At 35.9% G+C, this 16,686-nt stretch overlaps 1 protein-coding gene across 19 annotated transcripts in view; it reads right to left on the reverse strand.

Annotated features, from left to right (window-relative positions):
* LOC131689361 (cell adhesion molecule Dscam2) overlaps positions 1–16,686 on the reverse strand; it is a 1,607,414-nt gene that overhangs the window by 935,954 nt on the left and 654,774 nt on the right. The window lies entirely within an intron of this gene.

A 16,686-nucleotide genomic window follows, 5' to 3' on the forward strand; every position in this document is an offset into this window, starting at 1 on the left:
TTTGTTTGCATGGAGCGTGGAGGGCGAAACTTTAATTAAACAAACAAAAATACAGTTTCGCCCGTTGTATTTTTTGCTGTAGTTTAAGAAAGCAATATCGTAGAATCAAATTTTTTAGGTTACAACTGTTACAAACGCAACAAGCGTTTCAAAGCCCTCATTCGCATGTAAGAAAAAAGCCCTATGTTTACATTTGTAAGTATCGCCCTTTTCACAAAAAAAAGCGTTGAAATGAAATCGCAGCTCCTGATATCACGCTATCTCTGAAGTACATGCGTGCATAGTTTCAAATTTTACTTCGACATCGACTTTTTCTAAAGGTGACTTTCCAGTAGTATTCTTGATTTGAATTATTATCGCTAATCCTAATGCCAAAGAACAAATAAAAACCTCACGAAAACGAACCGTTTGGGAAAATCATCATCATTACTGGAACTTCATTTTCAAGAAACTTTTCGATAACCTTCCGTCACTTGCGTTAATGCACTGGGTGCACAGTAAGGTGACAAAAAAATGACCCCTATTGGCCCACCTCTGCGTCGATTCCTAGTCCCACCAGGAGTACTTGCACCAAATTTGAAGCAAATCGGACAAGTCTAACTACCGGACCAACGGGCCTGAAATTTGTATGGGAATTTTCAACAATTTACATGGAGAAAACCCACCAGCACGCATTTTCGCCGCTAGGTGGCACTGTATGCATCGTATTATCACTGTAAATGAAAATAAGAAGGATAATTGAATTGTCTACAACTTTGTCGAAGATTGCAAGTAAATCCGACTTTGTTAAAAGAAGTTTTAACGAAGTGATGTCTGAGTCAGTTTTGCATGGGGCCTTATAGTGCATGGTTGTGTATCAGTACTCGATTCACACGAACTAAACATTTTTGTGAAATAATCGTTAGGTTTAGCTCAATGGTATGTTCAGAAGAATTATAGTAAATAATACGAGTCATTGATTAGAAAATTTTAGTTCCACCTGTTACCGCATAGAGGGCGCCAACACTAACTTTTCAACGGAGAGAGATAGAAATTTGGTGTCTTCTACAAAGTTATAGAACAGGCATTTTCCAGTATTTCTTCTGAACATCTTGATACTCTATCTCTCTTCTATGAAAAGTTAATAGTGGCGCCCTCTATGCGGTCACAGGTGGAACTAAAATTTTCTAACCAAAACATAACTCGTATTATTTACGATAGTTCTTGTAAACATACTATTCGGCTAAATCTAACCATTATTTCACAAAAATATATAGTTCGCGGGAGTCGAGTACTGATACACAACCATGTACTGCTAGGCCCCATGCAAAACTGACTCAGACATCACTTCGTTAAAAGTTTAATAACTTCTTTTAACATAGCAGGATTTACTAGCAGTCTTCGACAAAGTTGTAGATAATTAAAATATCTTTCTTATTTTCACTTACAGTGATAATACGTTGTATACAGTGCCACCTAGCGGCGAAAATACGAGCTAGTGAGTTTTCTCCATGTAAATTGTTGAAAAATCCAATATAAACTTCAGACACGTTGGTCCGGTAGTTAGACTAGTCCGATTTGCTTCAAATTTGGTACAAGTACTCCTGGTGAGACTAGGAATCGACTCAGGGGTGGGCCGATTGAGTTTTCAAAAATTCATCATTTTTCTGGGCAGTCTAGTGCACAGTGCTCTAAAAATCTAGCGAAATCGTCTTAGGGCACCAGCGGGTCTGTAAAGAATACTAAAAATTAATTTCTATTCCATAATTTTCAGTTCAGCAATTCGAGAGTTCGTGCTCACCGCAAACCATGAAAAATAGACTACGTTGTGAAGCGATGATCACTATTTATTAAAAAATCACGGTTAAATAAAAAATAAAACTAATAAAAAATTTCAAATAGTTTATAATTTTCACAAACCTATTAGGAAAAATTGTGTAATAAGCTTTCGTAATATTGTGTAGGAAAAAAGCTGAAAATTTGAAAAGAAATCTGAGGATTATGATTGATTACAGAACTCTGGAATTTTCTATTGGAATGTTTTCAGGCATTAATTTGATATTGATGCTATTAGACAACTGTGAAATCAAGACCAATAGATCAGTTACATATCAAGACCCCATTCCGACAATTTATCAAAAGTCCTCATGATGTTTACAACAACAGGTTATCAATCTACGGATCAGATAATGTTATTGTAATATTCAATTAAATCAGTTTGCATCAATAAATTTTCAACTCCAATCCAATATTTTTTGTGTGGTGGGGGGGGGGGCTGTATGGTGTTAAAACCTTCTCTTGGCTACGCCGTTGCTTCGAGTTATTTGTTTCGCTTTTCATTTTCCGAAAGGTTTCAGATCGATCCGATGGTCATAAGTTAGAAAAATTGCAGTCAGAAGGTTCGCACAAATGAACATTTTTGCACTGATAAGTTATCAAGTTCCTTCCAGACAACTTGGAAGTGTTCGGTGATTATTTCTAGCGGTTGTAGATAGAAAAATGAAATACAAAATTCGACTTATCGAAATAATGTTTGGCTTATTTCAATGGATTATTACTGTATTGAGCAATAAATAGGCGACGAAGAGTAATCCACAAACAACAAGCCATAACTTTTAAAGTATTCAAAATAGATATTTGACGTCTTCAGTAAAGTTATTCGCAAAAGCAAGAGCTACAAATTTGCTGAAGGCATCATTTCGTTATAATCACTTCCAAGAAAATTTGTGAAAATATCTCACACATAGGGGGATTAATCAGCAAAAGCACAATACCAAAAGAAAGAGCATATTACCTCCGCTAAATTCTCCGAAGATACTATTGACCTAAAATAAGCCGTTTTGGCGTTAATAATAGATTACATGTTTTTGGTGATAATTCTGGCACTGGGAAATGATAGAAATCTTTCGTCCGCATTTAATGTTAAATATCTCTTTTGATAATAGTCCGATTTCAACAATCTATAGCTTGTTCGAAAGGTATTCGTTTAAGCTGTCTAAAAACATATAAATTGTTAATCTATATTGTCAATTCCGGCAGATAATATAAAAAAAACTGCAAAAAACGCCATTTTTACGCATTCAAACATTCATATCTTGAAAACTAAACATCAGAATCAAAAACAAATTAATAGCGTTCATACTGTTTTTTAATTCTTTCATTTAAAATTGGTTTGGATAAGATCGGTTCAGCCATTGCTGAGAAACACGAATGAGAATTTGTCCGTTACATACACACACACAGACATTGTCCCAAATCGTCGAGCTGAGTCGATTGGTATATAAGACTCGGCCCTCCGGGCCTCGGAAAAAATCTTGAAAGTTTGAGCGAATTCTATACATTTCTTTTATAAAAAATGTAAAACGTGATTGGAACACTTCAGTGAACCACCTGTTCCTTCTCTTTTACATTTCTTATAAAAGAAATGTATAGAATTCGCTCAAACTTTCAAGATTTTTTCCGAGGCCTGGAGGGCCGAGTCTTATATACTAATCGACTCAGCTCGACGATTTGGGACAATGTCTGTGTGTGTGTGTATGTAACGGACAAATTCTCATTCGTGTTTCTCAGCAATGGCTGAACTGATCTTATCCAAACCAATTTTAAATGAAAGAACTAAAAAACATAATGCTTTCAGCAAATTTGTAGCTCTTACTTTTGCGAATAACTTTACTGAAGACCTTAAATATCTATTATGAATACTTTAAAAGTTATGGCTTGTTGTTTGTTGATTACTCTTTGTCGCCTATTTATTGTTCAATATAGTAATAATCCATTGAAATAAGCCAAACATTATTTCGATAAGTCGAATTCAGTATTTCATTTTTCTATCTACAATCGCTAGAAATAATCACCGAACACTTCCAAGTTGTCTGGAAGGAACTTGATAACTTATCAGTGTAAAAAATGTTCATTTGTGCGAACCTTCTGACTGCAATTTTTCTAACTTATAACCATCGGATCGATCTGAAACATATCGGAAAATGAAAAGCGAAATAAATAACTCCAAGCAACGGCGTAGCCAAGAGAAATTTTGGGGTTTAACACCATACAACCCCCCCCCCCCCCCACCACACCCACAAAAAAAATAGGATTGAAGTGGAAAATTTATTGATGCAGACTGATTTAATTCAATATTACAATAACAATTATCTGATCCGTAGATTGATAACCTTATATGTAACTGATCTCTTGGTCTTGATTTCACAGTTGTCTAATAGCATTAATATCAAATTCCTGCCTGAAAACATTCCAATAGAAATTTCCAGAGTTCTGTAATCAATCATAATCCTCAGATTTATTTTCAAATTGATCTTCATTTTTGTAGAGATGTACTGTAATTAATAGGAATAATAGGAAGGGAAGTTAAAATTGATTTAATGTCTATGAAACATAGAACTGCTCACCAAAAAATGCATAACTTTCAACATTTGCTTAAAATGTTTTTGCCTTTCTCATTCACTCTAAAATTCGTCAATCTAATCCCGACCCGGAGGGCCGAGTGTCGTATGCCAATCGACTCAGTTCGTCGAGATCGAAAAATGTCTGTGTGTATATGTATGTGTGTATGTGTGTATGTGGAAAAAAATGTGACCTCTGTTTCTCAGAGATGGCTAGATCGATTTGCACAAAGTTAGTCTCAAATGAAAGGTACAACCTTCCCATCGGTTGCTATTGAATTTTTTATTGATTGGACTTCCGGTTCCGGAGATACGAGTTGAAGAGCGAAATCACACAGCAAATTCCCATATAAACTGAAATGAAAAATTTTCAAAATCAAATTTGTATTTTTGATGCCAAATGATTTTAAAATGCATGAAACATTGAGATGTTTGACAAAAGTTGAGTTTTTTGGACTTTGGTACATTTTTGCCTTTCTCATATAGAAAGGTTATGCAATCACTCTAAAAATCGTCAATCATACCGGCCCGGAGTGAGCATGCAGTGAGGGGTTGCTACTTTAAAATTAAAACTAGTTTAAAATTTCTAAACAAGTTGAACATTTTCGGCAGGACCCGAATCTCCCGGATCTTGCTCCATGATCCGCCGCTGGTTTCAAGCGATGTTTCAGTATCACATAGTATCTCATGATCGTGGCTGTCGATCCGTTGTATGTATGTGCAAATCGAACTGAACATGTAATATTCATTTCCACCATTATATTGAACATAACCAGCCATGGAATCGTAGTCTGGACAAATGAGAAAAGCACAATTGCACCACTAGGTGGATTAAAACAGGTTTTTATTTTGAGAATGCGTCGAGTTAAGACGAAAACGTAATATGATTAATAACGAGGATAACACTTTCCGAATGTAGAGAGAAATTTATGAAAAATTACGATTTCCATTCGACTCTAGCAGGTCCTGATCGATTTTGATGAGCATTTGATTTTTGTTGTATGACCAATTATATGTATAGGTAAAATGTTCAAAAACAGTAATTTAAGGTCAAGATAGCATCATTTTGAAACTGCCAATTTCGGAGGTTTAGTATCTTCGATGAGTTTTACAAACGTTAAAGAGCGCATCATTTGATAAAATAATTTTGACGGTATATCGTCCAAGAAGTATTTATGGTGAATTTTCTCAGGTTAATATTCATGACTACAATATAGTCTCAACAAATTCGCTAAAGACACGAACTCTGTTAATATTTTCTGAAAAATTAATTCTGCATAATTTTAAAACTTCAAAAATTACCGTCACCAAACCCCCACCAAACCGAATTTCTGGCTACGCCGCTGACTTCAAGTAAGTAAAAACAAAGTGGTTCTACACTCGTTCACAAGAAACTTCTTCGAATGCTGAATATCTATTATAATACATTGAAACCCCGATTTTATCAGCCAAATATGAACATATGTGTGATGGGCTCTAGCAGACGAACAAGACTGAATTCGAGTAAATCCTTTCTTGAGCATGTTTTCCTTATCATGAAGATAGAAATATGCAAAAATAAAAAGTTCATCATGATCAGAAATAGTTATCAGACTACATCAAGGGACGGGAAGAATATTTTAACAGCTTCAGTTTATTATAAAGAAAAAAAAAGTCAATGTCCCCATTTTGTCAGCCTAAAATACACCATGAGACTGATAAAAATGGGTCTTCATTGTATGTATTATTCACTGTGTTTCACATTAATAGGTACATTTCATTTTTGGGGATTTTTTTTATTTAATTTTTTTTATTTAATTTATTCTAACTATAACAATTTTTAGGTAGTTTTCAAGGGGTTATTTTATAGACTTCTTCCAAAATTTGGCGAACCTATTCCAATTCGTATATCAATTAATTGGTATACTTAAGGGTTTATATGTTGCTGATAGAGAAAATACTGAAATTTTAAGCTTTTTTCCTACACAATATTACGCAAGCTTATTAAACAATTTTTCCTAATAAGTTTGTAAAAATTATAAACTATTTGAAATTTTTTAAGTTTTATTTTTTATTTAACCGTGATTTTTTAATAAATAGCGACCATCTCTTCACAACGTAGTCTATTTTTCATGGCTTGCGGTGAGCACGATCTCTCGAATTACTGAACTGAAAATTATGGAATAGAAATTAATTTTTTGTGTTCTTTACAGATTTAACTCGCCGCGCAGATTGCTTTGAATTAGACCCGCTGGTGCCCTAAGACGATTTCGCTAGATTTTCAGAGCACTGTGCACCCAGTGCATTAACGCAAGTGACGGAAGGTTATCGAAAAGTTTCGTGAAAATAAAAATTCCAGTAATGATGATGATTTTCTCAAACGGTTCGTTTTCGAGAGGTTTTTATTTGTTCTTTGGCATTAGGATTAGCGATAATAATTCAAATCAAGGATTACTGGGAAGTCACCTTTAGAAAAAGTCGATGTCGAAGTAAAATTTGGAACTATGCACGCATGCACTTCAGAGATAGAGTGATATCAGGAGCTGCGATTTCATTTCAACGGTTTTTTGTGAAAAGGGCGATACTTACAAATATAAACATAAGGCTTTTTTAATACATGCGAATGATGGCTTTGAAACGCAACAAATTAACCTAAAATTAGGATTCTACGATATTGCTTTCTTAAACTACAGCAAAAAAATACAACGGGCGAAACTGTATTTTTGTTTGTTTATTTAAAGTTTCGCCCTCCGCGCTCCATGCAAACAAACAAAGCGATACTTTTTCTGCTAGCAGTTTAAAGGCGAAACTGTTTTTTTTTCGTATTTTTTAGGATTATCAGCTGTAAATAGTAACAATGATCGCTATTGAAAAAACCAGGACGAAATCGGTGGTGTAAAATGGTAGTTATTGTAAAAAAACGTAAGGGCGATACTTCAATGCTGATAGGTGGGACCGAAAAAGTAAACAATCGCCAAAGGGGCGATACTATCATTTTGTCAATTTCCACAGCAAAAACAAATTTTAATTTAATAATTTCAAATACTTTATGAAGTTTTAGGTTTCGATCACTGAATTATGCTATCTAGGATGTAAAAAACACAATAGTTCTTAAATAGGAAATAAAACCAAGTCTGGAAATATTCACTGTTGATTTTCTTTGAATGGTGTCAATGCTAGTATCGCTTTTCTCAAGAAAAAGTGTCGATTTCTTAGTGCTCAGTCGCGTTGGAAATTTGAGTAAAGTATAAACTTCAAATCGATTCAAAAAAATTCGAGAGCATTAGCAATAATTCGTTTGTATGGCTATTTTATGGGCCATTTTTTCGCTTTCCCATTGATTTGGTTAGAGATTTCTAGCACTGATGTTGTCCTATGCTGATTTGAGCGATTCTCTAAGTCCTGCCACTATCCCATGTAGTATGTTTTATCAAAAACATCGCGAAGCTTCAAGTTCTAAATGTTCTCAAACGATATAATATCCGAAGAGAGTGATAAGAGTTATAAGAAATGTCTCATCACACTGACAGGTGGATTAAAAGCGTTTTTTTTTTCTTTTAGACAAAACGGTACACGTGCGCCGGACATATCATGCTTGTGGATAAGGGCCATTCATAAATTACGTAACGTAAAAATTGCCCAAAATTGACTCCCCCCTCCCCCCATGTAACAAATTGTCACAAATGTCTCCATCCCCCCCTCTTCTATTACGTTATTCATTGATTTTTTTTTCTTCGGTGAAAACATATTACGTAACGATCTAGCTCACTCCCCTTCCCCCTATGTCACAACATGTCACAACTTGTCGCACCTCCTCCCCCCTAAAAGCGTTACGTAATTTATGAATCGTCCCTAAACAACTGTTTTCTTCGTTCCTTAGAGCGTTGCAGTAGTTCTGTGTAAGAGTTGGGGTTTAGAGATAAAACGAGGCATGAGTTCTCGCTCCTCTGAGTTTTGTTAATATTTTTTCCATCAGCTTATATGTCAAACATAAAATTTCAGAAACAAATAATGTACCGTTATTAGCACAGCTGGCTGGCTGGCTGGCTTGATTGCAGAGGGGAAGAAGCTCTCTGGCCCGGAACTTCATTCTCATTCAAAAGTTCGGTTATGGCTTGACGTCGCAGGCAAATAACTCTTACGTATGCGTTGGTGACCATACTGACATAAAAATAAATTCGCGTTAAACAATTACCAAGACTTGAACCGACAATCAATATCTCACAAAAGAAACCCCTTTACTAACTGAGCTATAGCGATACATAACAGCGTGATGGCAAAGTGACATACATAAATTTCGCTTGAGCGTGAACGATTCAAGCGTATTGAGCTACTGCCCGTGCATGGCATGGGTATGGGATATTGCAAGGTGACGTCATATGAGTAAAAATGCTCGAAGATATGACACGCTCAGAGAGCTTGTTTACATGGTGTTAGAATTTAAAAGCAATTTCTTGCACTGAATCGGAATAAAAAAAATTCGGAGTCCATGTAAACAAGCTCACTGAGCTGTCATTTTTTCGAGCATTTTTACTCATACGACGCGTCATCTTGCAATGTCACATACCCAGAGCTTTCACCATTCATTCAAATTCGATCCGAACGAACCACAATACAGTTCAGTAAAACGCTTGCCTTCACCCCAACCGAATGAATTGCCGCTATGGATACCGAAGCAACAACACGAGGAAACAGAAACAGGAACGAATATATCCACACACGCTTGCATAAGCACGTATCATTATAATGATGAACAGTTGTGAGTATCATTGAGAGAGAGGATATCAGTATTCTCTTCTCTCTTGAATAGTGGTTCCTCTTTGCTTGGTTGATTATTTAGTGAAATTGGTTCAAGAACATACAAGCTGTTGAACCATTCAGATTCATTGTGTAATGCTGATTCTGAATATAAAATTCTTCTGGCCATATTAGCGGTTTTCAGCGTCATTCGCTACGTCAGTTAAGAACATATGGCTTGTGGGGCGGACATTAGGCAACAGGTACCGCTTATTTGATTCTGCTGAGGTTTAAGGGGGAAAAAATTGAACTTGTGTTCACGATGCATTATAAATTTAGGGAAATCGTGGATATTCAAACATCGATATGCATTTATCAGTTTTTTGGATGTTGGTTCCTCAGATGATTCAGCCCAACACATATAGGTTCATTTTTTTCTAACATTGTATCTCTAGCTTACGAATATTTGGAATTTTATAATCGTGAACCAAAACGAAGTGGTTATAAGCTTGGTTATAAATTTTTCGCATTTAACAAGGACAATATATGTTTCAAACTATGATGTACTACATTCTTTTCCTAAATGTTGTATAGACAGGTTAAATGTTAACAAATATAATATTAACCACAAATTCGATGAGCAAGATTTATGACTGATTAAATTGGATACCTACTAACGGTGTGTTTAAAATGTACGGCATATTGTGGAATATTTAATAATCAAAAAATTACTTCGAGCTTCGTCTAAAGTTGAGCAGGAATAGCAAAATTACACATGCCTTTTAATCTTTGGGAAGAAATTAGTATCCCGCTTTAATGATTAAATTTAAAATTAGTGATCTGAACAGATTAGTTCGCTGCAATTATTCCGAGCTTGGCGAATAAAGTTTTATTCGCAATATCCTCCAAATGAATCTTGACAGTTGACTTTAATGCCTTTATTCTAAGTTACCCGAGATTTTTATTGCAACCAGGCAACCAGAAATGTTTTCAAATTTTGTTTAAATGGAAAAAATCACACTATATTTTTTTCCCATTCCATCAACATTACTATCCTATCATTCAAAATTTGTCAACTGGTTAATAAAAACTTGATACAATTTAACAAATTGCATTCATTGACATTTAAATCATGATTTACGAAATTCATAGTCATGTGAAATTAAAATTAAATCTAAAACATTTTTGATGCTCTTATATGTCAGGAGCAGAACACGTAAATTTTTACGATTTTTCTAGTTCTGTGTAATACTAAAAAACCCCCTGAGTTGAACTTGAACAACGACTTGCTTATGAATATTTTAAAATATATTGTATTCAATAAGACAAATTGTTTTTGGTTTAAAAATTGAATGTCTTCCAAAACTGGTTGAAATGTAATATGCAAAAGTATTCTGCGTATTAATGATTTTTTTTCAGAATTGATAATTTACTTTTTCAAAAGTTACAAAAGTTTTTCTTTGATCGTTTTTTCTGGTCAAGTCTACCCACCGCGGGAGCCTTGACCAAGGCTTGGGGAGCTTGACTAAGAGAATTTTAAAATGTCAGAACAAAAAAACAATGGCATATAACATGCTGTTATCTTTTCTTCCCATATTGTTGAGGTTCTTAGTACTACTTAAAAATATAAAACGATTGTATTTCATGAGCTTTGATTTTTTTAATGCATTGCTTTTTTGGATTAACTGTACTGATTACATTGCAGGTTCACGTGTCACAAAATCAGCCATAAAAAATCATTAGTGTATCTATCTGTGGTGTCCTTGAACGATTGATTGAAAAAAAATTCTCTTCTTTTTGGAAACGGGAACGATTTTTCCAAAAAAAACACCATTTTCACCTGAAAAAAATTATTAATAAATCCATAACATAAATATGAAAATTTTGACAAAAAAATGGAATCGTTCAAGGACACGGCAGTTAAATTACGAACAAGCAAAAATTAAGTTTCGAAATCCGTTGCAAACTCTTTCGGCACTCGTAGTCACCGCAAATATCGTGATAATCGCGTTTAAAGTTTCAAATATAAGAGTAAGGGAGCAAGATGAAAAACGAAATGAAGAAGATGAAAAATTAGCTGATGGGATCGAAACAAATATAAAAAAATTAAGTACCAAATGAAACACGTTATGAATAATTGTTGAATTTCGTGCTTGGTAAAGTCTCCCCATGTTCCCTTAACCCTATTTCTTGAGCGTTTTTTCAAAACGTCATATCTGCAATGAGTTACTCTCTTTGTTTACGTTCTCTTTCGTTTTTTACGGCGTCACTATAACACTTTTCACTTATTTTACAGGGCAGATCGAAAGACGGTGGTTTTAACTAGCATATTATGCAAAGAGTTGAGGGATAAATGTTAAAGTGACCGAATTATTAACAGAAGAGACTGTAAACAAAGAGAGTAACTCATTGCAGATATGACGTTTTGAAAAAACGATCAAGATTTGTATTTTCACAATTCGACAGATTCAATAGGTTGAAGACAAAACTAAAAAATATTGCATATGAAACGCGCACAGAACATGTACCTATCTCGAATAAAAATAATAAAAGACAACAAACACATTCTCGTTATGAGCGCCGTTCTCCGGGGCAGCTGGGCGGCATCATTTTTCGTACCTACATTCGCACGCAACAAGCAAAGAGAATCTGGGTGCCTATGTACAGCTTGCTATGGAGAACGAATGATGCATAGCAGTTGATATCTTTTCGAATGGGAGAGAGAATGAGCAACGGGTACTATTACGCTATGCTCATATACCTACACCATAGAACAGCAATGATTCACCAGCCTCGGTGGTGGTGAACCAAAGCCGTCAACTCCGCAGCTCAGTGGTGAATGGTTCAATAGGGTGTATGTTCGTGAAGCAAAGAACGAATGAAGAGTGTTCGTTCTTTTTCAGCTGATTCGTTTTCCAAGCTCTGCACATACCCATGCATGCACAAGCAGGAGCGTTTGGATCGTTCACGCTCAAGCGAAACTTATGTATGCCAGTTTGCCATCACGCTGTTGTGTATCGCGTTAGCTTAGTTAGTAAAGGGGTGTCTTCGGTGAGACAATGATTGTCGGTTCAAGTCTTGGGTAATTATTTAACGCGAATATCTTTTTATATCAGTATGGTCACCAACACATACGTTAGAGTAATTTGCCTGCTGCTTTAAGCCATACCGAACTGTTATGAGAAATAAGTTCTTGGTCAGAGAGCTCCTTCGCCTCTGCAATCAAGCCAGCCGGTGCTGTGCTACTAACGGTACGTTAGTTGTTTCTGAAATTTCATGTTTGACTATACTAATACAGCTGATGAAAAAAAAACAAAACTCGGAAGCCCGAAACTCATTTATAGTCTAAAGTATTCTTTGTGGTGGTTCTGACATTGTGCCCACCAAGTCCGCTCCCGTCTTTTTCGCGTTTGCATGCACGATTAAATTAACTACGTTTGATATTTGGTATACTCCAATAATTATTAACAAGTTCGTCCTATACGTTGGAATTTTTATTGAGAGATTCACTGAAACGTACACGCCGCACCAACTGCTTCTTAAATGTCGCTGTAAGGTTGCCGGTAAGCTTTTGGTGTAACTAGCAATTGTATTTGCTATTTGCGCTTGAAATTTAGTATGTAGCGGTAGTAATAAGCCTCCCATTTTGGTTTAAACGCAAGGACAATTTTTGAAACAGAATTGGATTGATTAGTTTAACTCATTTAACCAATTTTATCAATTCTGTAATCTGAAAAGGACTTTTGAATTCAGAATGAACGTGGTGAATTTGGCACCACTTGCACCTGGTATAATCAACCTGCACAAAACGTTGCATAACACAGTGCTGTTTTCTGGAACAATATGTGTTATCCTTTAGCCCTTCACCTTTTGTGGCACAGACCTGTTGGTCCATATTTATTTAGCCCTTCGTTATGCAAAATCGCGATATTATGACAGATGGGCTAAGCGCGGCGTATCATGGAGCGCGACCGTTCCTTTCAATCGGGAAAGGCCGCGTGGAATTTTGGGGAAATGCGCTAATAATTAGGATGCAAATATAGTTTTATGCTTATAAAAGTAATTCATCTTTGTATGCAAAACCCTTCGTTCATAATTTAGGAAATATTTCTGAACAAACCAATCGGGCGAATGCTCTGTGTACGATTACATTTTCACTGGATACATTTCAAGATAAATGCCGTAGCTTCGTCAGTTTTCATTATTTTCACATACATGTTTAACAAACATATGACTACTAGGGTGGCACAAATTTTCATATTCAGTGAAACCGATCTAGAACTACGATCACCATGAACTAAATGCAAAATTTTGATTTGATATGCTGCATTATATTTTGGCACAAATGGTTTAAAGTTTGTAAGTGATTTAACATGGATAAACAATGAACAATATTTAAATTCGTGTAGGCAGTTTCCTAGGTGTTCTAAAAAATGTACAATGCTAACTCCGGCAGATACTAGTACAGTGTACAACTTTTCCAAGAAAAGTAATAGGCTACGACTTCTGGTTCAAAAGTTAATCTGTATACCCACAGTGTCTATATCGTTCAAGAAAATTGAATTTATCTGAATACCCTGGCTGATATTGCAATCAAGTTAACCAACCTCTCATTATAAAATTATTATTATGACAGAGGAACAACATCTCATAGTAATTTTCTGGCTAATAAAATTTTAAATGGTTTAACCTGTAGGAGAAGTATGATTAAAACCGACACCAAAAGCTTTAGATAGCTTTTTTCTGAGTTGTCCCAAATCCAATAAAATTATATTTTTTGTGTAGAATACTTGTTTGAAGGTTCTTGGCAAGACCTATTTTTGTGAGGTTCTCAAAAAATTAATTTAATAAAAAATAATTTTCGCTACACTTTATTATTGAAAATGTAATATGTACGTGTGTGTCAAAGTGAAAGTAAGTGTGATGTATAGATAAGTATGTGTGATACAAATATGTGCATATTGTAGCTTCATCACGAAGTAAAAGGAAGAGAGTGCAAAAGTTTAGTGTTATAAGCAAGAGTATTTCATCCTATATGATTTTTTCATAATATGGATGTTTTCAAATAATCCTTCCGAACATCATTGCAACCTTCATAAGATATTTTGGCTGAAAGTTGAATGAATAGCGCGCAAGTCTCAGGCAGAATGACAGATAATATTTCGTGCCGTGCTGTTGGACCTTTGTCCAACTAAAAAACATCTGAACGCCAAAATCTCATGTCAAATTTGCTTTGACAATCTATTTATTAATCTTTTACACTACTAACGTCTTCTTTGGAGCGTTTTTGACATTTGTCAGTTGGTCCAACTAGCGAATCAAATTCGTTAGTTGGACATAGGCTGTGGCCCAACCAGTGAATCACGACTGTATTTTCCTTATTCATGACTATAATACAACCCGTGCAAAAACGACTTTCGTTGATAACGATTTGCCTCAAGGCGAGATGGATGTCGCAATAAAATCACCTCCCCGACTGAAAATGATACCACCCTCCGCAACCGGGCCATTTGTAAACTTTTCCGGACCGAAGACAAGAAATGTTTGAATCTATTGCAGATTTTTCGAGTTCTGATGAAGCAATATTCAGCGGTGACAGAAACATTAATAATTAGCCCTGATAAGCTTCTGGTGGAGGAAAATAATTTGAGGCACGCGAATTATATTGCTGGCTACGGGCCTTTTGCAAAGGAGTAGAGTGTATATGTACCATCTAATCGGGTTGAATGTGACGCGGTCGTCCCCGTGTTAGCTGTTTTACCCTTTTATAAGACAGTGGCAACTATATTGTCACCTTTTCTTTTCCTGCATGAACAATACAATTAACTCGATTTTGTATAAAATACTCTACACCCAATAAGTTGGTGATCAAAATTTGTAAAAACAAGTATTTTTTATCCGAAAACGCGGTTCTTGAGTTGCAAAAATTACAAAGATCAAAATAAAATGAATCTAAATAGGTGGCAATATAGTTGTCACCGCCCGTTAAAAAACGTCAGTCTTCCTAATGTTTGATGTACTTCAAACGAGATCGGTGCGAATATAAAGACCTATCGATCTGGATCAGGAATTCACAGATAAACGGAGGTGGTTTATTGCTTATTACCTGATTAACAATAAATCACCCCTGGATTTTGAGAAGAAATTGAAAAATGAGACCACAAATTACAGACGTACAGTCCAGAACGAAAGTTACTTAAAAACTTGTGTAAAGTTGCAAATCGATGTAAGTTGAGAATTAATAACATAGAGGCAGGCCCGTGCGCAAATGAGCGAAGTAAGGAGGAGGAGGGGGGGGGGGGCTCAAACACATTCCAATGAAGGCTTTGAATTATTTTTGAAATGTTTCTCTTCTTTCTGAGCTTGCAACATCAGCTATGGATGAAAAACAACAAACAAAGAACATGAAGTCAGAGAAATCGGGATAAGATCATCCAGAAAAATACCGCCGCCTGTGGTCTGTCCTAGTGCCTGAGAGCTAAATGGTTTACGAAAACGGGAATCGGTAACGGCAAAAATTCCTATTCCTATGAGAGTACCCCGCTCGGCACCAGCTAAATAGGACAATACTAAGCGACTAGCGCCAAGAAAGGTAATTGTAAAGACATCCCGAGCAAATACTCATGAGTTCAAATACCACATAGCTCCTTGAAAAGACCTTAAACATGGTCCGTGCCAAAATTCCCAACCACCAAGACACCATAAAATGGTATCAATAACCCATAAATACACCAACATATGGTATTTTATATGGGTTCTACCGGACCATGGTAATGGTGTTTTCATGGGTTGAACCCATTTCAAACACCCATGGCAAGCCCCATGAGCATGGGGGTATTATGGGCTTTCCGTTTGCTCAGGATGTCGGTCATTAAGGTCAGCACCTCTGGATCGTTTCGCGTCTCGGCAGGTGATGATATTTACAGTACACATCAGCAAGTTAGATATACCGCGAAAGTTGGACAGCAAGCAAAAAAACAACAGCAATGGGAAATCTACGAACAATTAACACAAAATAAAAAGAGTAAACACACAATCCCTACTGAGGTAATACCTAACGGTGACTGCGTAAGTTGAATGCTGGTAGGAACAAGAGGTTTAGGTTTCGTCGGTAAGCTTACTACAAATCACTGGAGTAATCCGCACTGCCACGAGCCACAGGCAGCGCTGTCTGTTCAAGATTCCTTCTCGATAACAGAAAATGTCCCAATTTGTTGAGCTGAGTCGATTGATACAAAAGAATAGGCCCTCCAGACCTGAGAAAAGATCTTCAAAATTTGAGGGTTGCTATACCCCTCTTTTGTAAGAAACGAATAAAACCAACCCCCTTAAAAATGTCCTGAGCACTGGCCTGCACAGAGGTGGAGGTAAAAACAGTGAATCTAGCAATAACAAAAATGGTTACATAAAAACGGGCATAACGGTAGCTAGCTTAAGCTTTCGTTTGGATTGCTTCCTATACTACCCTTAAGAAATAGAGTTTCATAAAATGTGTTTACCGGGCGGTGGCTACTATATTGCCACTTTTTTCAAAACAGCTTTTATTACGAAATAAATGTAGATTCTAAACTAAGTGAAAGAACCGTGTTTC

This window comes from Topomyia yanbarensis, chromosome 3, assembly GCF_030247195.1.
Source record: "Topomyia yanbarensis strain Yona2022 chromosome 3, ASM3024719v1, whole genome shotgun sequence".
In the NCBI taxonomy this organism is placed as follows: Eukaryota; Metazoa; Arthropoda; class Insecta; order Diptera; family Culicidae; genus Topomyia; species Topomyia yanbarensis.